A 21,459-nucleotide genomic window follows, 5' to 3' on the forward strand; every position below is an offset into this window, starting at 1 on the left:
AAGCACCTAATATCCAGCACATGTTGGTCTAATAATTATTCATATTATTTTGAAAACTAATCACTGTTGTTTTTTGATCATATTCTAAGTTTATTTATGAATGAATCATAAGTTGATTTTTCAATGCGCGCATAGTGTATGTCATGTCTTTGCCAGGGGAATTCCTGTCGCATCTAGAAATAAACTTTCCTGCAGACAGAAAGGGACAGGGCTATATGAGTTGAGCGGAATAAAGCCGAACAGGTGAATGCCAATCACTGTTTGTTTATGTGGTTGACTGGGTTTGCGAATGATCAGAATTTTTATAATTACCAGTGAAATCCATAGATTCAGACTACCAGAGTGGAAATAAATGGCTCACACGAATAACAGGTAAGGAAGATTATGTATTATCTTCTCGGTGATCCAAGAAAATGAAATTTTGATAGAAAATTTTTGGCCAGACCGCTACACTAGTAATGGCCAGTTGTACAGACCTCACTAACAGCCGCCTAAGTTCTATTCACGGAGTAGCGCGGAAAACGCGTGTTTTACAAACACGTAATAACGCCTAACCAGAGAATAAACTCGGGATAATTAAGCCATTGATTCTGCTAGGTTTGGTGAAGTAAACCGTAGAATAAGTTTTGACACTGGCAGGAATAGTTACAGACTTAGTGGTGACAAGATTGTTTGTTAGAACAAGGAAAGAGAAGAAACAGGGACATCACACAAATTATGGAAGAATATGACGATTCCAAATTTATATAAAAATTTCGTACTACTACTTTTCGATCACATGCTTGAGAACTGGAGCATATGAATGAAATGTGAAACTATTTCTGAACATGAAGCTTTTTGCTTGTGGTAGGCGTAATAGGCATTTGATATTGGTACATCGTGAATTATATTGTCTTCATGTTAAAAAAAAAGTGACCATTTGTACCAAAACAGTCTCATTTATTTGGTGTATTTTACAATTGCTGCAGTATTAGACAGGCCTATTTCATTTTATCTAGCAGACAGTAATCAGATCGAGAAACCACACCAGTCTTGGCTACTGTTTGTATTAACAGCTTTTTCAGTGTTAGACAACGACATTTCATTTTTCATGTAGCACGATGTTTGATGAGGTAATAGATTCTTTTGCTGAAAGGAAAGTATTCCATGTAAAACTGTAGCAAGGTTAGAGAGAAAAAAATGCTAGGACTTAGGGATTGAAGAAATGTGTACTGTTTTGCTTGTTCTCTATATACTACACTCATATATGTTCAGGGTCAACCGACAGACTCTGCAGCAAGTCGTCAATCCTCTGCAGGTCTTATAGCATTTCTGCTTTCTTACAGACATATGCATTGTCTATGAACAGCAGTAGACTTTCTGGCATTATGCACTAGATCATTTATATAAGTTATTGTTGATAGTAACAGCCTTATCACACTTCCTTGGGTAATCCTGAAATCACCTTTAATTCTGTAAATTTTCTTTCGTTGAGAATGACTTGTTGAATTCTGTCGGCAAGGAAGTCCAGAATCCAATCACAAATATGGTGGTAACCTCATATCTTATTCACTAAATGACAGAGCAGAACTGCATTGAACCTCCTCCAGATGTCAAAGCATACAGCTCTAAGCTGGGAACCATTGCCTTCAGCATTCTGAATGTCATGTACAAACAGAGGGAGGTGAGTTTTGTCCAATTTATGTTTGCAGGATCTATATTGATTTTTGTCCTCCAAAAAGGTAATAATATATGAATATAAAACATGATTCCATGACTCTAGAATACAGTGATGCATACCTTGAAGCATAATGAAGGAACTTAATTTGCAAGTTCTTTCTGATGCATTCTGCCACTATAGCTCCCAATGCAGGTAGTCTACAAAAGCATCTGAGTTGCATATTTGACCCACATTCCAAACTTAATTTCACCAAATTATTTCACATTTGGGTTCCATGATACCCTCAGTAGACATGTTCAGGTTATTTACACCAATAAATCCCCCCCCCTCCCCCTCCTGCTGAAATTGGCTTTTAATCTATCCTTTTACTATAGAGTATTTTAAAATATTTTGAGGAGTGGTAGTACTCACCAAAACAAGAAAAAGTCAAATAAACATGGATTCAGAAGTATGTAGTTTCCTTTCTGAGAGCTGTACACTTGTTCCTAATGGGTGAAAACAGAGTCCAATATTGAGGGAGATAGCAGTACCCATCGCAACATGAAAAGACCATTACACAAGTGTATGGAAACAAAAACTTTCTGCCAGCTGTAAACTTGTTCGTAATAGAAGCTCTGCCCAACATCCATTCATGACACATATCATAGGAAGTGCTCAGTGTGATGTCCATCCATGGCAATGCATCCCTCTGACTTTCAATATAAGGAATCATGCATTCTTTGAAATACACATGGTAGTTTTTGTAAGTGCTGGCATGTATAGAAGATGTGATCCTGTAGTATGTGGACATCGTTGATAGGGGTGGTGTAGACTGATGCCTTTAAGTGTCCACATGACCAAAGATCTAGGCAGTTGAAGACTAGGGAATAGGGAGGCCGAGGTGTAGCGTCTCCCCCTGACCTATCCACTGGTTTTGCAATGTCAGTGTCAGATGTTTACACACATTGCAAAGGAAATGTGCTGTTGCACCACCGTGCATAAACTGCATCTGGAATCTTTGCTATCATGGCACATCCCCCAACAACATAAGCAAAACATTAACAAAAAATTGTTGATCAACCCCATTTAATGTTTGTAGTAGGATGTATGGTCCCAGTAATTTATCACCAGGAACACCTGCCCGTATATTGATGGAGAAATGATGTTGATGCCCTCTTTCTGCAAATGCTTAGCAATTTTCATCAGCCCACATATGCTTGTTATGAAAGTTTACATAATCTCTCTTGTGAATCTGCCTCATTGGTAAATAAAATCTATGACGAAAGCAGTGGATCTGGAGCACACTTCTGCAAGAGCCAGTGTCATAACTGCAATGTGCTCTACATTGTTCTTCTGACCTTAGTGCTTAGACACGCTGAAGATGGTAGGGATGCAGCAGTTGTTCGTGTAGGAGCGCCCAGCAAAAGGATGACTTATGCCTCCTGCTGCTGCCAATCGCCACACAGTAGTTCTAAGTCTTTCATCTAGTAAATGTAGCACGTGCTCCTCCATCTGAGGTGTGTGGACTGACCAAGGCCATCCACTGTGTACTTGTGGCTTGTTAGAGAACCTGTGTCCTTAAGATGCTGAAAAATTTGGCCAAACAGCATATCGGATGGTACTTTGCAACATGGATATTTTTCCACGTAGAGGCCACTGGCTCGGAGGCCATTTCTATTTGCTAATTCATAGCAGAAAATCATATCTTCCATCTTACTTGTGGAGTAGTACACTTCCATTTCTAATATGTGAAAGAGTAAAGAAAATGTACTGAACCATTTCTGTACAAAACCGTACAAACATCACAATAACAGTAAACATATGTTAACAATTAAGCCATGTTTGTAAGTAGATTTATTTATTTAACATATGGGGGCAACAGCAAATATTGAGAAATACATACAGTTTACAATTATACATTTATGGATTTAGGCACAAAGCTAATATGTTCAATTCTTAAAGTTAATAAGTGAATAATTTTAAAAGGAGGACATTTAAACTGTAAAATTAGGAGTGTTAATTCAAACAGATACATTTAGCCAGAGTTCAACATCTGTTGAATGAAGCTAGTTGATAGCAGAGTGAGCAGTCTCTGACAATATGCTGAACAGTTTGTTCTTGGACCCCACTATCACAGGCAGGAGAGTCCTGGAGTCCCCAATTGTGCATCAGAGCATTGCATCTGAAGTGACCAGTTCTTATCCTGTTCAGTCGTGTCCACTCACTTCTCTTCAGATCAAATCCTGGTAGACTGTCAGATGGATCTTGAACACCTTGATGTTCTATTGTTGCAGCTTTCCATCTCCTGTATCTCTTTTCTTTAATGTCAAATATCCCTTTTTTTCCCCCACAGTGGAGTGCATGATATCAAGCAGTCTGGAGGAATGCCATTTAAGACTATATGAATTGGAAGGTCTTGGGGGTAGTCGGGGGATGCAGCTTCCTCACTTCTCTATAGATTGCTTCTTGGCATCAGAATTCGGCTGATGGACTGTTACTAATAGTGTGCAGCAAGGCCATCAATGTAGAAAAACATTTTCCTAGTAGTGTTTGGCATGTCACTGGTATACAGGTTGAAGAGCAAAGGTGCTATGACAGATCCTTGGGGAAGCTTACTCTGTTTTTGTTCAACACTAACTTGAAGTCATTTTTTTTACTTGGGACATGTTTTTTAGCTTCAACAGTAGTCCATCTAGCCACACAGTGTCATATGCTGCTGACAGATCAATAAAGACCGCTGATAAGTTGTTTCAGTAGTTTGAAGCACATGCTGAGCAGTGCAATTGGCTGGTAACTTGAGGGGTCATCAACTGGCTTTCCGGACTTAAGTATTGCTGGTGTATGTGCAATCTTGAACTGTTGAGGTATCTCTCCAGTCTCTAGTCTATCTTTTTAGAACCTTATTAGCCAAGTTCTTCTATCTTCCCCAATATGTTTCATGAATTCAGGGAATATGCCATCCAGTCCTGCAGATTTCTTCATTTTCAGTGTTTAGATAGCCTCATTTTATCTCTTTCATTAAAGGTGTCTGATACGGCGGTGTTGTCAGGAAGATAGCTACTGACATCATTCAGTTCACCCTTCATCTTATCTTTGGTGGTTCCCCTACAGGGACATTCTCAGCTCTTGATCTGATGAGTAACAGTAATTCTGACGGTATTATCTTCTGTTGCTGATTGCAAACATTGGTTGCAGTGCCAACTTTCCTTAATAATGTCCATGCCTTTCTTTTTCAATAAGTGGAATTTAAACTGGAAGTCAAGTCTGTCAATTTTGCTTTCTTGCTTTATTTAGCTGTTCTAGTATTCTCTTAGCAATATCAGGATTTTCAGTCTGTTGGTATTCTGCACATATCTTTTCTGTTGCTTCACCCCAGCAAGGTGTGTCATGTTTCCTGAGCCCTCGTGGTATATTGCGGTTGACTGTCCCAATGATTACTGCTCTTAAGGTTTTCTACTTTTAGGGCTATCCAATGAAAGTTGCTGTAATCCTCCTGAGTGTACTGATCCCAGTTAATTTTCCTGAAATTCCATCTTGCCTTGTTAATGGAATTTATGATAAGTATCTCAAACCTTGTACTGATTATTGTAGGGTGGTGCTGGCTCCTTGGGAAGATTTTTAGGACTTTTCTTGTATGATTCAAAGAAATTGTGTTTTCATTGGTGGAGAGAAAGCACACATCAGGATTGGTATCAGTATGCCATCTAGCAGAGCGAAAGGTTTGCATTTCTTTGGCATTATAACTAAGATAGAGTTTTTCTTCTTCTACCCATTCTACTAGTTTCTCTCCATTATCGTCACTATTTTTATAAGCCGAGGTTGAGTGATTACTGTTGAAATCACCTAAGTATTATGCGACTGAGGTACAGGGGGTAATACTGAAGTGGGCCACTGGATGTTTGGTGGTTTGTACACTGAAACTACAGTTAAGTAGATATGATACTATGATACATACCCAACATTGCAAGTAGTTTACTGCACAACAACACACACTAACAAGATTGAAACTATATTACCTACAACATAATGCAAACAAGACAACTGCATGTAGACTACCCAATACTCAGACTGGTTTGTATGGTAGAGTACATCAGTACTGAGAGACATGTCCAGTAGTGACCCTTGTTGATGGATCACTGAGACAGCAACTGTTCCCGTACCGTATTCACAATTAAACGTCTTCAGACACAATGGACAAATGTACAGATTTAAGAAAGTATGTGTTTCCAGACCTGCGTTTATTGGCCTTTTTTCTTGTTTTGATGATTGCTACTAACTCTCAAAGTATTCAACGCTTCCAGTGTGAATTTAATTTTTTCTGCTATTTCAACCAACTTCTGGTTCCTAATAATATTTAGGCATTATTATCATTAATATGAGGTATTGATTCTGGAACTTAACTGTGGATGCTTCTGCAGTTTGTTAATATCACTTTAATATTTTCTCTGTATCTTCAAGGACAAAAGTTCTCTGCGAGTAATAAGGCTGATATATCTTCAGTTTTGGCTGGTGATTCATTGTTGACCTGAAGGAGGGTCCCCCTACACTAAAGAAACATGTGCATGGTATGTGTACTTTGCTTCTTAATCCAATGATAAAATCTCACAGCAAACTTAAATAGCTCCAATGAAACTGAAGTTGTTAGTGGAAAGTAATTGATTGTAAATATGTAAGATATGGAAATGAAGAATCTCCCAAAATATTTACTGCCAATCTGCTTTAGGATCAATGGAAAGAGGACCTTCAAAGCAAACATCATGAATGCGAAGCTTGATATATTTCTATACTTTTTCTCCAACATTTTGAAATCAACTTGTATTTAAGAAACATTAACATAAATGGGAAGAATGTTGGATAACTGCTGTGGTTAAAATGTAAGATACTAGAATGAAGCTAATGCAACTACTGTACTGCTAAAATTGTAATAAAATATTTTCATTGAGGCATGGAATTAGAGAGCGATTTCAAGTCTTTTACTGTCTTTTCTGAATAGACAGCTTCAAATTTCTATAATGCACTAGTACTGGATTTTCAAGGGTACTGAAGGTGCAGCTATTATATACCTTATTCTTTATGGTTATGGTTTAGAGTAATAGATAGGACAGGCAGGGAGAAATATTGCTTGCGTAGCATGTGACAAGGCAGTTTCTTGTTGGAACAAAGCTCTGACCTTTCCATCCGTAACTATTCAGATTTAACAAATGTTTACACATTTTCATGTTAGTAGACTTCAATTGAATTTATCGATACCTATGTTGGCTTTGTACCATAATGTAATGACGCGGTGTATGAAATTATATGTGAGCGAACAGAAAGAAAACAGAACACTGACAATATTTCTTTTGCAGTTATATTAGTTGTTTCTGGAACGTATGTTTTGATAGCAGACTGTTCTGTAGCGTAGCCTGAGGTCTAGGATAGGTTGGAAGGTGACAGTTCAGGTGTGAGTTGGCAAAAGCAATGAATGTGTATAAAAAATCTTAGATGAGGTGACATACTGATCTGTAGCATAGTTCAAGCTCAAAGGAGATAATTTGGTTGTGAGTTGATGAAGCAGTATCAAATGCTTCACTTACACCCCCCCCTCCCTCCCCCAAATTCACACAGAACCATACCAGTCATCTAATACGTATATGACAAATTTAAGATATGAATATAATAGAAAGAAACATTCCACGTGGGAAAAAAATATATAAAAAACAAAGATGCTGTGACACCAAACGAGAAAGTGCTGGTAGATAGACACAATAAAAAAAACACACACACACACAAATTTCAAGCTTTCGCAACCCAAGGTTGCTTCATCAGGAAAGAGGGAAGGAGAGGGAAAGACGAAAGGATGTGGGTTTTAAGGGAGAGGGTAAGGAGTCATTCCAGTCCCGGGAGTGGAAAGACTTACCTTAGTGGGAAAAAAGGACAGGTATACATTTGCACACACACACACACACACACACACACACACACACACACACACACACACACATATATCCATCTGCACATATACAGACACAGGCAGACATATATGTCTGCTTGTGTCTGTATATGTACAGAAAACATATGTAGGCATCACAACTACCGCAACAGCAGCCAGGCTATAGTAACCTGTTGATATCAAACATCAGAACAGACAGTATGAAGTTAAGATATTTTGTCTTTATAATGGCAAGCTCACACCGCCATAACATCAGTGACTTTGAGCAACAGACTCTCCTGTGGGAAGTATTTGGTGATGCAGGTTATGACTGTGAAGTCCTGTGCTTTGTTTGCTTTCACACCTTTGCGTGAAAACTGAAACAGCCAGGTCAGTATCTCAGGCAACAACTATGTAAGGTAATGTCGATACCATAAAGAGAAATGAAGACAACACTACACATGGAGATGCATTCTCAATCAATTTGAAACTTGCATCTGAAGGCTTGAGCAACTAAAACCAAATATATTATGAAAAGGGTAGATTTCTATACACCATATAGAGGAGACACTGAGTTTCAGACAGGCACAACAAAAAGATTTATACATTTGAGCTTTTGGCCAAAAGGCCTTCACCTAAAGTGGAAAATATATGCACACTCACACAGCCACAACTCACACACACATGACCACTGTCTCTGACAGCTTAAGCCAGACTACATACAGCAACTGTGTGTGATGGGAGAAGCAGTCTGTGGGTGAAATGGTTAGGAAGAGGCTGGAATGAGGAGGGGGAGGAATAGCAGATTATGCGTGGGGGAAGGTGCAATGCTGCTTGTGTGTCATGTTGGGGACAGAGTAGGGTTCCTTGTACAGTTGAGAGGTTGGGGAGGTGGGGGGGGGGCAGAAAAGGAGAGAAATAGTGGATGGGAAAAAAACTAGTGGGTGCATTGGTGGAATGAAGGCTGTGTAATGCTGGAGTGGAATCAGGAAGGGGAGTAGATGGGTGAAGGACAGGGACTAGTGAAGGTGAGGCCAGGGGGTTACACAATCGTAGGATGTATTGCAGGTAGAATTAGCACCTGCGCATTTCAGAAAAGCTAGTGTTGGTAGGAAGGATCCAGATGACCTAGGCTGTGCAGCAGCCATTGAATTCAAGCCATTAAAGATGCTGAAGAAGAAATTATAGATGTGATAAGAAACAGAAGAACACAAAAATGGTTTGGTGAAGATTACAGATTAGCTATAGAGGAACAGAACAGGGCAAGAATGAAATTGAGAGAAACCAGAAATAATGCAGAACCATATAGAGAATATAGTAGAAGAGCTAACAGACTGTGCAAGAGAAAGGAAAGAGAGTGTACTATGAATAAATTTCAAGAACTAGAAGGACTAAAGGAACAGATTGAAATTAGAAAATTCTATCATGCTGTAGGCAAAAATAAGGTGTAGATTCCATGCAAAAATAAATACATACTTGAGTATAGGTGGGAAAATGATGAGAGGGAGAACAGATAGTGGGCATATGGGTTTGTTGTTGTTGTGTGTGGTCTTCAGTCCTGAGACTGGTTTGATGCAGCTCTCCATGCTACTCTATCCTGTGCAAGCTTCTTCATCTCCCAGTACCTACTGCAACATACATCCTTCTGAATCTGCTTAGTGTATTCATCTCTTGGTCTCCCTCTACGATTTTTACCCTCCACGCTGCCCTCCAATACTAAATTGGTGATCCCTTGATGCCTCAGAACATGTGCTACCAACTGATCCCTTCTCCTAGTCAAGCTGTGCCACAAACTTCTCTTCTCCCCAATCCTATTCAATACTTCCTCATTAGTTATGTGATCTACCCATCTAATATTCAGCATTCTTCTGTAGCACCACATTTCGAAAGCTTCTATTCTCTTCTTGTCCAAACTAGTTATCATACATGTTTCACTTCCATACATGGCTACACTCCACACAAATACTTTCAGAAACAACTTCCTGACATTTAAATCTATACTCGATGTTAACAAATTTTTCTTCTTCAGAAATGCTTTCCTTGCCATTGCCAGTCTACATTTGATATTCTCTCTACTTCGACCATCATCAGTTATTTTGCTCCCCAAAAAGCAAAACTCCTTTACTACTTTAAGTGTCTCATTTCCTAATCTAATTCCATCAGCATCACCCAACTTAATTCGACTAAATTCCATTATTCTTGTTTTGCTTTTGTTGATGTTCATCCTATACCCTCCTTTCAAGACACTGTCCATTCCGTTCAACTGCTCTTCCAAGTACTTTGCTGTCTCTGACAGAATTATAATGTCATCGGTGAACCTCAAAGTTTTTATTTCTTCTCCATGGATTTTAATACCTACTTCGAACTTTTCTTTTGTTTCCTTTACTGCTTGCTCAATATACAGATTGAATAGCATCGGGGAGAGGCTACAACCCTGTCTCACTCCTTTCCCAAGCACTGCTTCCATTTCACGTCCCTCGACTCTTATAACTGCCATCTGGTTTCTGTACAAATTGTAAATAGCCTTTCGCACCCTGTATTTTACCCCTGCCACCTTCATAATTTGAAAGAGAGTATTCCAGTCAATTGTCAAAAGCTTTCTCTAAGTCTACAAATGCTAGAAATTTAGATTTGCCTTTCCATAATCTTTCTTCTAAGATAAGTCGTAGGGTCAGTATTGCCTCACGTGTTCCAACATTTCTACGGAACCCAAACTGATCTTCCCCGAGGTCGGCTTCTACCAGTTTCTCCATTTGTCTGTAAAGAATTCGTGTTAGTGTTTTGCAGCTGTGACTTTATTAAACTGATAGTTCGGTAATTTACACATCTGTCAACACCTGCTTTCTTTGGGATTGGAATTATTATGTTATTCTTGAAGTCTGAGGGTATTTCGCCTGTCTCATACATCTTGCTCACCAGATGGTAGAGTTTTGTCAGGACTGGCTCTCCCAAGGCTGTCAGTAGTTCTAATGGAATGTTGTCTACTCCCGGGGCCTTATTTCGACTCAGGTCTTTCAGTGCTCTGTCAAACTCTTCACGCAGTATCATATCTCCCATTTCATCCTCATCTACATCCTCTTCCATTTCCATAATATTGTCCTCAAGTACATCACCCTTATATAGACCCTCTATATACCCCTTCCACCTTTCTGCTTTCCCTTCTTTGCTTAGAACTGGGTTTCCATCTGAGCTCTTGATATTCATACAAGTGGTTCTCCAAAGGTCTCTTTAATTTTCCTGTAGACAGTATCCATCTTACCCCTAGTGAGATAACCTGCTACATCCTTACATTTGTCCTCTAGCCATCCCTGCTTAGCCATTTTGCACTTCCTGTCGATCTCATTTTTGAGACTTTTGTATTCCTTTTTGCCTGCTTCATTCACTGCATTTTTATATTTTCTCCTTTCATCAATTAAATTCAGTATATCTTCTGTTATCCAAGGATTTCTACTAGCCCTCGTCTTTTTACCTACTAGGTCCTCTGCTGCCTTCACTACTTCATCCCTCAGAGCTATCCATTCTTCTTCTACTGTATTTCTTATCCCCATTCCTGTCAATTGTTCCCTTATGCTCTTCCTGAAACTCCGTACAACCTCTGGTTCTTTCAGTTTATCCAGGTCCCATCTCCTTAAATTCCCACCTTTTTGCAGTTTCTTCAGTTTTAATCTACAGTTCATAACCAATAGATTGTGGTCAGAGTCCACATCTGCCCCTGGAAATGTCTTACAATTTAAAACCTGGTTCCTAAATCTTTGTCTTACCATTATATAATCTATCTGAAACATGTCAGTATCTCCAGGCTTCTTCCATGCATATAACCTTCTTTTATGATTTTTGAACGAGTGTTAACTATGATTAAGTTGTGCTCTGTGCAAAATTCTAACAGGCGGCTTCCTCTTTCATTTCTTACCCCCAATCCATATTCACCTACTACGTTTCCTTCTCACCCTTTTCCTACTGACCAATTCCAGTCACCCATGACTATTAAATTTTCGTCTCCCTTCACTGTCTGAATAATTTCTTTTATTTCATCATACATTTCTTCAATTTCTTCATCATCTGCAGAGCTTGTTGGTATGTAAACTTGTACTACTGTGGTAGGCATGGGCTTCGTATCTATCTTGGCCACAATAATGCGTTCACTATGCTGTTTGTAGTAGCTTACCCGCATTCCTATTTTCCTATTCATTATTAAACCTACTCCTGCATTACCCCTATTTGATTTTGTGTTTATAACCCTGTAGTCACCTGACCAGAAGTCTTGTTCCTCCTGCCACCGAACTTCACTAATTCCTACTATATCTAACTTTAACCTATCCATTTCCCTTTTTAAATTTTCTAACCTACCTGCCCGATTAAGGGATCTGACATTCCATGCTCCGATCCGTAGAATGCCTGTTTTCTTTCTCCTGATAACGACATCCTCTTGAGTAGTCCCCGCCCGGAGATCCAAATGGGGGACTATTTTACCTCCGGAATATTTTACCCAAGAGGACGCCATCATCATTTAACCATACAGTAAAGCTGCATGCCCTCGGGAAAAATTACTGCTGTCGTTTCCCCTTGCTTTCAGCTGTTTGCAGTACCAGCACAGCAAGGCCGTTTTGGTTAGTGTTACAAGGCCACATCAGTCAATCATGAAGACTGTTGTCCCTGCAACTACTGAAAAGGCTGCTGCCCCTCTTCAGGAACCACACGTTTGTCTGGCCTCTCAACAGATCAACAGATACCCCTCCGTTATGGTTGCACCTACGGTACAGCTATCTGTATCGCTGAGGCACGCGAGCCTCCCCACCAACAGCAAGGTCCATGGTTCATTGGGGGGGGGGGGAGGCAGGTGGGTAGGCACACTAAATACCAGCCTAGAAGAAGAACAGGCAGCCCCACAGGAAGAGAGAGGGGAGCTGGAAGTAGAAACGGATGCAGGAAAGTCAGTGCTGTAAGAGGTTTCTCTGGCTGTCCACAAGATGAAAAACAATCAAGCTCCCAGTGATGACTGCATGATCCCTAAACTAATTTTTTAAAATAACTAGTGAAGCTACTGTAATAAGGGAAATGTGCACACCAATATTGGACGTAGGAAACTGAAACCATGTCAGATAAATGGAAAACTGTAATAATAATCGCCATTTATAAGAAAGGAGATAAAATATAACGTGAAAACTACAGAGGTATAATGTTCCTAAGCATGATGTATAAGATCTTCAAAAGTATACTAAATGAAAGGATTCAGAAGTGCACAGAAGGCATACTTGGGGAATATCAGTGTGGTTTTTACCCATACAGAGGGACAACAGGTTAAATATTTGTAATCAGAAAAGTTCTGTGAATGTAATATAGTTCTGCACTTCATATTCATCAATTTCAAACAAGCCTTTGACAGCATAAATTGGCAATGATTATACAATATGCTAAGAGAAGCGGTGTATGTGCTAAACTAGTTAATCTAATAATTCTAATCAGAATGCAGTGGTAGAGATGAGAGGAAATGTAAAGACATTTAATAGGGCAAGTTGAAGTTTTGTCTTTAATAAAGGAATGAAGCAAGATGATAACCTCTCCACTGTCTTATTGAATATAGCCCTGCACATTGTAGTAAACAAGACAATAAAAGAGGCAACATACTTATGAAAACTACATCTACATGGTTACCCTGCAAATCACATTTAAGTGCGTGGTAGAGGGTTCATCGAATCACCTTCACAGTTCTCTATTATTCCAATCTTGTATAGCATGCGGTAAGAACAAACACGTATATCTTTCCGTATGAGCTCTGATTTCCCTTATTTTATCGTGGTAATCGTTTCTCCCTATGTAGGTCAGTGTCAACAAAATATTTTCGCATTCAGAGGAGAAAGTTGGTGATTGGAGCGTCGCGATAAGATTCCATCGCAATGAAAAACGCCTTTCTTTTAATGATATCCAGCCCAAATCTTGTATCATTTCTGTGACACTCTCTTCCATATTTCGTGATAATACAAAACGTGCTGAACGTGTTGCCCTTCTCTGAACTTTTTCAGTGTACTCCGTCAGTCCTATCTGGCAAGGATCCCACACCACGCAGCAGTATTCTAAAAGAGGACAGACAAGCATAGTGTAGGCAGTCTCCTTAGTAGCTCTGTTACATTTTCTAAGTGCCCTGCCAATAAAACGCAGTCTTTGGTTAGCCTTCCCCACAACATTTTCTATGTGTTCCTTCCAATTTAAGTTGTTCGTAATTGTATTATTGTATTATCTAGGTATTTAGTTGAATTTACAGCTTTTAGATTAGACTGATTTATCATATAACTAAAGTTTAATGAATTGCTTTTAGCACTCATGTGGATGACCTCACACTTTTTGTTATTTAGGATCAACTGCCAATTTTAGCACCATTCAGATATCTTTTTTAAATCGTTTTGCAACTTGTTTTGATCTTCTGATGACTTTATTAGTCAATAAACAACGACGTAATCTGCAAACAACCTAAGACGGCTGTTCAGATTGTCTCCTAAATCATTTATATAGATAAGGAACAGCAAAGGGCCTATAACATTACCTTGGGGAATGCCAGAAATCACTTCTGTTTTACTCGATGACTTTCCGTCAATTACCATGAACTGTGACTTCTCTGACAGGAAATCACAAATCCAGTCATAACTGAGTTGATATTCCATAAGCGTGCAATTTCACTACAAGCCACTTGTGTGATACAGTGTCAAAAGCCTTCCGGAAATCCAGAAATACGGAATCGATTTGAAATCCCTTGTCAATAGCACTCAACATTTCATGTGAATAAAGAGCTAGTTGTGTTTCACAGGAACAATGTTTTCTAAACCCATGTTGACTGTGTGTCAATAGACAGTTTTCTTCGAGGTAATTCATAATGTTTTAACACAATATATGTTCCCAAATCCGGCTGCCTATTGATGTTAACAATACAACCTGTAATTTTGTGAATTACTCCTACTACCTTTCTTGAATATTGGTGTGACCTTGCAACTGTCCAGTCTTTGGGTATGGATCTTTTGTCGAGTGAACGGTTGTACATGATTGTTAAATACGGAGTTAATGCATCAGCATACTCTGAAAGGAACCTAACTGGTATACAGTCTGGACCAGAAGACTTGCTTTTATTGAGTGATTTAAGTTGCTTCATTACTCCAAGGATATTTACTTCTATGTTACTCATGTTGGCAGCTGTTCTCGATTTGAATTCTGGAATATTTAATTTGTCTTGTTTTGTGAAGGCTTTTTGAAAGGCTGTGTTTAGTAACTCAGCTTTGGCAGCACTGTCTTCGATAGTACATAACTAGCCAAATATGTGCATAAACTGATAACATTGAATTAGTTGGAAAAATGCCAACATACTTAAAGAAATATACCCGGCAGTGGAAACAGAAGCATTACAAATCAGCCTCATAGTAAATGAAAATAAAAGACAATACACAGTGGCACAAAACAATGTAAACACTGTTTAATTGTTAATAATTTACAACTTAATTGACAGAAATGTTTCATTTTTGGTAATTTAATAATTTATTGTTCTGGCAGTTGCCACTTGGATGTGGTTTCGTTTCGTTACGTGGTAGTCACCACATAAGCATTGCTTTGTTACATGATGTTGGCCATGTAAGCACTGTTTTGTTTTGTTATGTGGTAGTTGCCACATAAGTACTGTTTTGTTTTGCTGTCAGCTACATGAATAAACATGGCTGATGCGAGGCTGAGATTTGATGAAAGGAAGGCAGTTCTGAAGTGGAATATTAATGAAGTTCAATGGAGGTAGCGAAAAGATTTTCAAACAGAGCCACTGACCTGTGTAACAACAGTTTGATACAAATTTTTAAGTCGAAGGCTGTGTTAAATATGCGCACAAACAATGACCTGGGTGACCTGTAATGGGAGTCAAGCGAATTCCATTGCTGTGTTACAACAATTTGCCCCCTTATCACACAGTCTGCCCATGAAACCAGGGTAAGTTGCTCAGCTGTTCAGCGCATTTTGAGGACTGCAAAGTGCTAAATTCTGAAACTGCTACACACAATGGATGAGGACGACTCAGATCATAGAAAGGAGTGCTGTGAATGATTTTAACGGTGTTGTGTGCAACAGTGAAATGCTTACAGAAGTGATTGTGTGGTCTGATGAGCATGTTATTGTGGTTTGATTGGACCAGTCTTCTTTGACTTTACAGTTATCAGTGAGGTACACCTTGAGAAGCTTGAAACATCCATTTTACCTGCCATCTGTGAGTTGTATGGGGCAAAAGGTTGTAGTATCAACAAAATGGTGTCCCACCCCACTACCAAATAATGTCAGGGAGTATCTCAATTAAAGTACCTGCACAAAGAATACGCTGATGAAACACTGTCGAGTCTCCGTCTTATTCTCCAGACTTAAGCCTCTGGAGTTCTAGCTAAGGGGATCACTAAGAGACATCATTTATTGACGTAAAACTACACACATTGGACGAACTTCTGGATGCCTTGTAGTTGGTGCCGCAGTTCAGTGGCATTGTATAAATTTTTATCTGATTATGTACTCAAATGTCCATATATGCTATAAGAGTATCATACTGTATTTGTAAAAAGCTGACCTATCCCACGTCCTTGTGAAACCAACGCAGTTAGACCTATGTAAAATGAAATAAAATCAATCAATCAATCAATTGCCTGTGATGGATGTTAATAGGGAGCACTGTGAACACCTACGCTAATTTCAATATCTAAGTGGGAAATATTTCATAGTAGTGCCCTTCTTACTTACTGGGAGCCTTAATATCAAATGATAACAGCATAGGAAAGGCTATAAATGAAAGGATACAATCAGGGAACAGAGCTTACTTTGCAAATCTACAGCTCATAGAATCAGCCTTGTTGCAAGAGGAACAAATAGTATGAAACCACCTTGTTTGCCCGATTGTCACCTATGGATCGGAGGCATAGATGCCGACAGAAGATGACAAAAATGTTTTAAGAAGCTTTGAGAGAGAAATACTACATAAAATGTATGGCCCAATGAGGAACGAAAAAGGCTGGAGGATATTGCAGTAACACAAGCTACAGGAATGGATGCAAGGAAAAGATTGTGAAATTTGTCAGATTAAAGTAGATACAGTGGCTAGAACTCATGGAGAGATTGGTGAAGGATAGAAGACAAAAGAAAATGATAAAAGGTATGATTGATGCTACTAGACAAAAAGAGAGACCTACAAGAAGGTGGCTTGATGATGTAACAGAGAGTCTCGACAGTATGTGAGTTCAGGAGTGGAAAAGAGCTGTCAAAATCCAAGAAGCATTTGTATCACTACAGGGCCATGTTCATATTGTGCCTGTTGTGTCATTATTTAGAGAGCAAAAAAACAGAAAGCATTAATTTCTTATTGACTGTTACACCTTCAACATTGCTGATATCCGTACACAGAATTCTCATGCAAAAATTGTGCTCTTGGTTAACTTCTTGTATATATTTAGCCAATTGTCTACCGTGTACATACTATACTGTGTTTGCTTCTGTTGTTCTACATTACCAGTAGATTCTTAATATATTTGTTAATCCAGCTGAATGAAACTACATTGAAATCAAATAGACAGTCTTAGATAATAACTGCTATGGATTTCAGAAAATGTGAGACACTATTTTTTTCAAATCCATAATGATCCCAATATAGCACAGATTGATGCACTGGACATATAAATTTACCTCTGATTACTGTTGTGCCAGCTTTTATAAGAAATCCATGTTCATTTATTTACTGCTTCTTTCAGTGGATTTGATTGTTCAATTAATGGGGCCTATGTGACTAAAATTATCCATTGCACTGGACATATTTACCACTGATTACTGTTTTGCCAGCTTTTATAAGAAATCCATGTTCATTTATGTACTGATCTTTTCAGTGGATTTGACTGTTCAATTAATGGGGCCTATGTGATTAAAATTATCCCTCATACCTTTATTTTTCCAATTGGATTTGCTATGAATATGATGCCAACTGATTACAGTTAGTTAACTGAAGTATTAGAGAAGTAATGCTGCTCTTAGATTATAACAGCACGAAAGATTAAATGAAACAGTCTCCATTTGGTTGATAATTTAACCTTAAAGTGATACGACTACATCAAAATGAAATGAAAGATATGTCTCCATATGTTTGAATTAATACTCTTTGTTCTGTTTCAGCAAGAACACATGTGAGCCATAGTCAGGGAGAATTTGAGGATAACGATGATATGATCCAGTTATTAAAAGGTAAAGTTATTTGTTTAATGATATCCTCCATTTCTTTCTGTACTGCTGTAATGCCTTTGCAACTACATGAGAAACAAACAAATTGTTATAATGGAAGAAATAAGGAGTTGTGGAGTAAATAAGAAATAGCTATCATCTGACAACTATGAACTAGCGATTTTACTCATAAACTGTAATTACAAGCATGGATATGTGAATTGTTACTATCAGACAACATGTTTGTAATTATTACTGTTCAGATTATTCACACACACACACACACACACACACACACACACACACACACACACACACACTATAGTGGTCCATGAAATGGCTCCTTCAAAAGTAATCACCACACGAGTTAAAACATTTATCCCATTAAGAGACAAGATGATCAATTTCTGTTCCATAGAACGCAGTCAGCCATTGACGGTTCCACAACCACACCCACTCTTGCATGCCCTCATCTGACTGAAACTGAAGTCCATTCATGCCTCTCTTCAGGTTACCAAATATGCAAAAATCACATTGTGAATGATCCGAGCTGTATGGAGGATGTTGCATTGTTTCCCAACCAAATTGCTGATGTGTTGCCTTTTTCCAAGTGTCAGTGTGAGGGTGAGCATTATTGGGCAACAGGATAATTCCATCTGATATCGTTCCCTGGCGTTTTGACTTTATGGCATGTTGCAGTGTCTGCAAAGTGTCTTCATAGCACTGTGCATTCACAGTGGTTCCACCCTCAAAGAACTCAACAAGAAGAGGGCCCATGCAGTCAAAGAAGATGGTTATCATGGCTTTACTGTAACCTGAGTGAAGAGCTTTGGAATTCTTTGGCACGGAAGATGTGGGATGTTTGCACTGCTGGCTCTGCCATTAGCCCTCAGGCTCAAACTGGTGGCACCACAAATGGTTGTTATGATCCTCTTCAACAGCATGAGCCCTCTCCTCATTGAGTTTCTTGTAGCTGAGCGGTCTGAGGTGTCTTGTCACGGTCTGCGAGGCTGCCCCATCGGAGGTTCGAGTCCTCTCTTGGGCATGGGTTTTGTGTTGTTCTTAGTGTAAGTTAGTTTAAGTAATGTGTAAGCTTAGGGACTGATGACCTCAGCAGTTTGGTCCCATAAGACCTTACCACAAATTTCCGAATTTGAGTTTCTTGTGAATGGAGCCACAATCGATGTGCTGCACTATGAAACACTTTGCAGAAACTGTGATGCACCAAAATGTCAAAACACCAAGGAATGCTGTTGGAAGGCACCATTCTGTTGCACAGTAATGCCAGTCCCCACACCACCTATCAGATGAAGAATACTCTTTGGTTTGGAGACACTGCAACATTCTCCATACTGCCCAGACTGTTCACTGTGTGATTTTCACATCTTAGGCGACTTGAAGTAAGATATGTGGATGTTGGTCTCAGTCAGTTGGGGAAGTGCAACAGTGGATGCGGCTGTTGATCTGTCAGTGGCTGACCGGGTTATACGAAACAGGAATTGCTCACCACATTATTGTTTTTCAACAAGACTGTGTACCCCCCTCAGTGGAGTTGCCAAGTGCGTAAATATCTGAATGTATAACTGCTGTAATGTAATATTTGCAGCAGTTCCCAAAAGATGTTGCTTGACGATATTTAGTCTAATTTTAAATCACCAAGAACACATGCCACTTGGCCTGCTTAAGACTTCTTTATTGACTTCCTTAGCAGCTATCCCAGAATCATCACATCTTTGCTACGAAAAAAAAAAAAAAAAAAATTAAAGGTATTACATCATGTTATCAGTAACGAACTATAACTATTAACAGTCTTGGCAACTTCATAAAATATAAAAATTCCATTTAGATTTCATCTCTGTTGCCTTTACACTACTCCCCCACCAGTAACATGGTTACGAATTAATACATGGTGATGAAGGAATTTTCTTAAAAAAATTCAGCACAAAATTAACATAAAACAATAAAAAAAACATATTGGAATGACAAAAGATATGATACAAAATAATTACAAAAACTTTTTACAATGTCTGGTATGATATTTGATTAATTCTCCACAGAGACAACTGCTCTAAGAATCGAGGTGGGAACCTTATCATCCGTCCTGACTTCGATACTCTGATATTTGGAGATGGTTCCTCTGTGGGATGTTGTGGTTCAGTGTCCTTGGAAAAGTTTGGAAGTACCTTCTCTGCTTCGCATTTTTCTTGCAGGAGATAAGCTGGTTTAAGTCTGTCCACTGACACATTTATGTGTTTGCACTTCCTTTTAATAGTGAAATATTTGTCATGTCTTGAAATGACAGGAAAGGGACCATCACATGTAGGTTCTAATGGTTTTCTGACCCTGTCACATCTCAGGAAGACATGGGAACAGGTTTGCAGATCTTCTGGAACAAATACTGATCTTGATTTGCTTTGTGTAGCCCTACTAGGTTTCAGATGAAGCATTTGCTTTTGCAAATTAGATGCAAATGAATCAAGGTCAATCTTTGTAGTGGGCTCTCCAAAAAATTCACCAGGAAGTCGTATAGTTTTTCCATATACCATCTGTGCAATGGAATGGTTCGATGTTTCTTGCACTGCAATGCGCAACCCCAATAGAACAGTAGGCAGAATTTCTGTCCAATTAGAACTGTTATGGGCCTTGATTGCAGAGTTCTATGTAGTCGCTCAAATTTATCATTGCATTGAGGATGATGTGGCGTTGTGTGCTGAATTTTCGTTCCACATACTATGCCCAAATTATTAAACAACTGCGATCTAAACTGCGTTCTTTGGTCAGTGATTACCTGTGATGGTACACCAAATCTTGCAATCCAGTGCTGATAGAAGGTTGTTGCCACTTTTTCAGATGAAATATCTTCAAGTGGTATGACTTCCATCCAAGATGTGAAACAGTCAATACAAGTTAAACAATAAGTCATGCCATTAGAAGGAGGAAAAGGTCCGATGAGGTCAACGTGTACAACACTGAAACGTTCATCAGGTTCTTCAAACTTCTCTAGCTGTGATTTTGTGTGGCGAGTGACCTTGGTTTTCTGACAACTGACACAGGATTTAGTCCACTGCCGCACATCACTTTTGATGTTTGACCAAATGGCTCTGCTACTCAACAGTTTCACTGTTGTCCTTATGCCAGGATGAGCTAAACCATGAAAATGAAGAAATATTTGATAACGAAAAGGTTGAGAAATATAAGGTCTGATATTTGCAGTGGATGTGTCACACCACAATGTTTTCCCTGATGGAAGTTGATATGACTTGATATTTAAGGAGTTGTTCCCTGTTCGGAGTTGCTGTAGTTCTTGATCTTGTTACTGGTTTTTGGCAATGTGAGTGGCTTATGATCAATGAAGATTATGAAGTCTCTTCCTTCCAGTAAATTCCTAAACTTTTTTACAGAAAGGTAAATTCCCAATAATTCTCGGTCGTAGGTACTGTAACCCTTCTGTGACTTACTCAAGTTCTGTGAAAAGGATGCAACAGGTCTCCAATTTCTATTTTCCAGTTGCTGGAGCACAGAACCTACAGCAATATCTGATGCATCTGTTCATAATGCTAGGGGTAACTCCGAGTTAGGAAAAGCCAATAATGCAGCATTTACTATATCTTGTTTAGATTTCTCAAACATTTTCTTTGCTTCTTCAGTCCACTGAATTTGTCTATTATCCTTCTTTCTTCCTCCCTTAAGATAGTCATGC

Source organism: Schistocerca nitens, chromosome 4, assembly GCF_023898315.1.
Source record: "Schistocerca nitens isolate TAMUIC-IGC-003100 chromosome 4, iqSchNite1.1, whole genome shotgun sequence".
Classification (NCBI taxonomy): Eukaryota; Metazoa; Arthropoda; class Insecta; order Orthoptera; family Acrididae; genus Schistocerca; species Schistocerca nitens.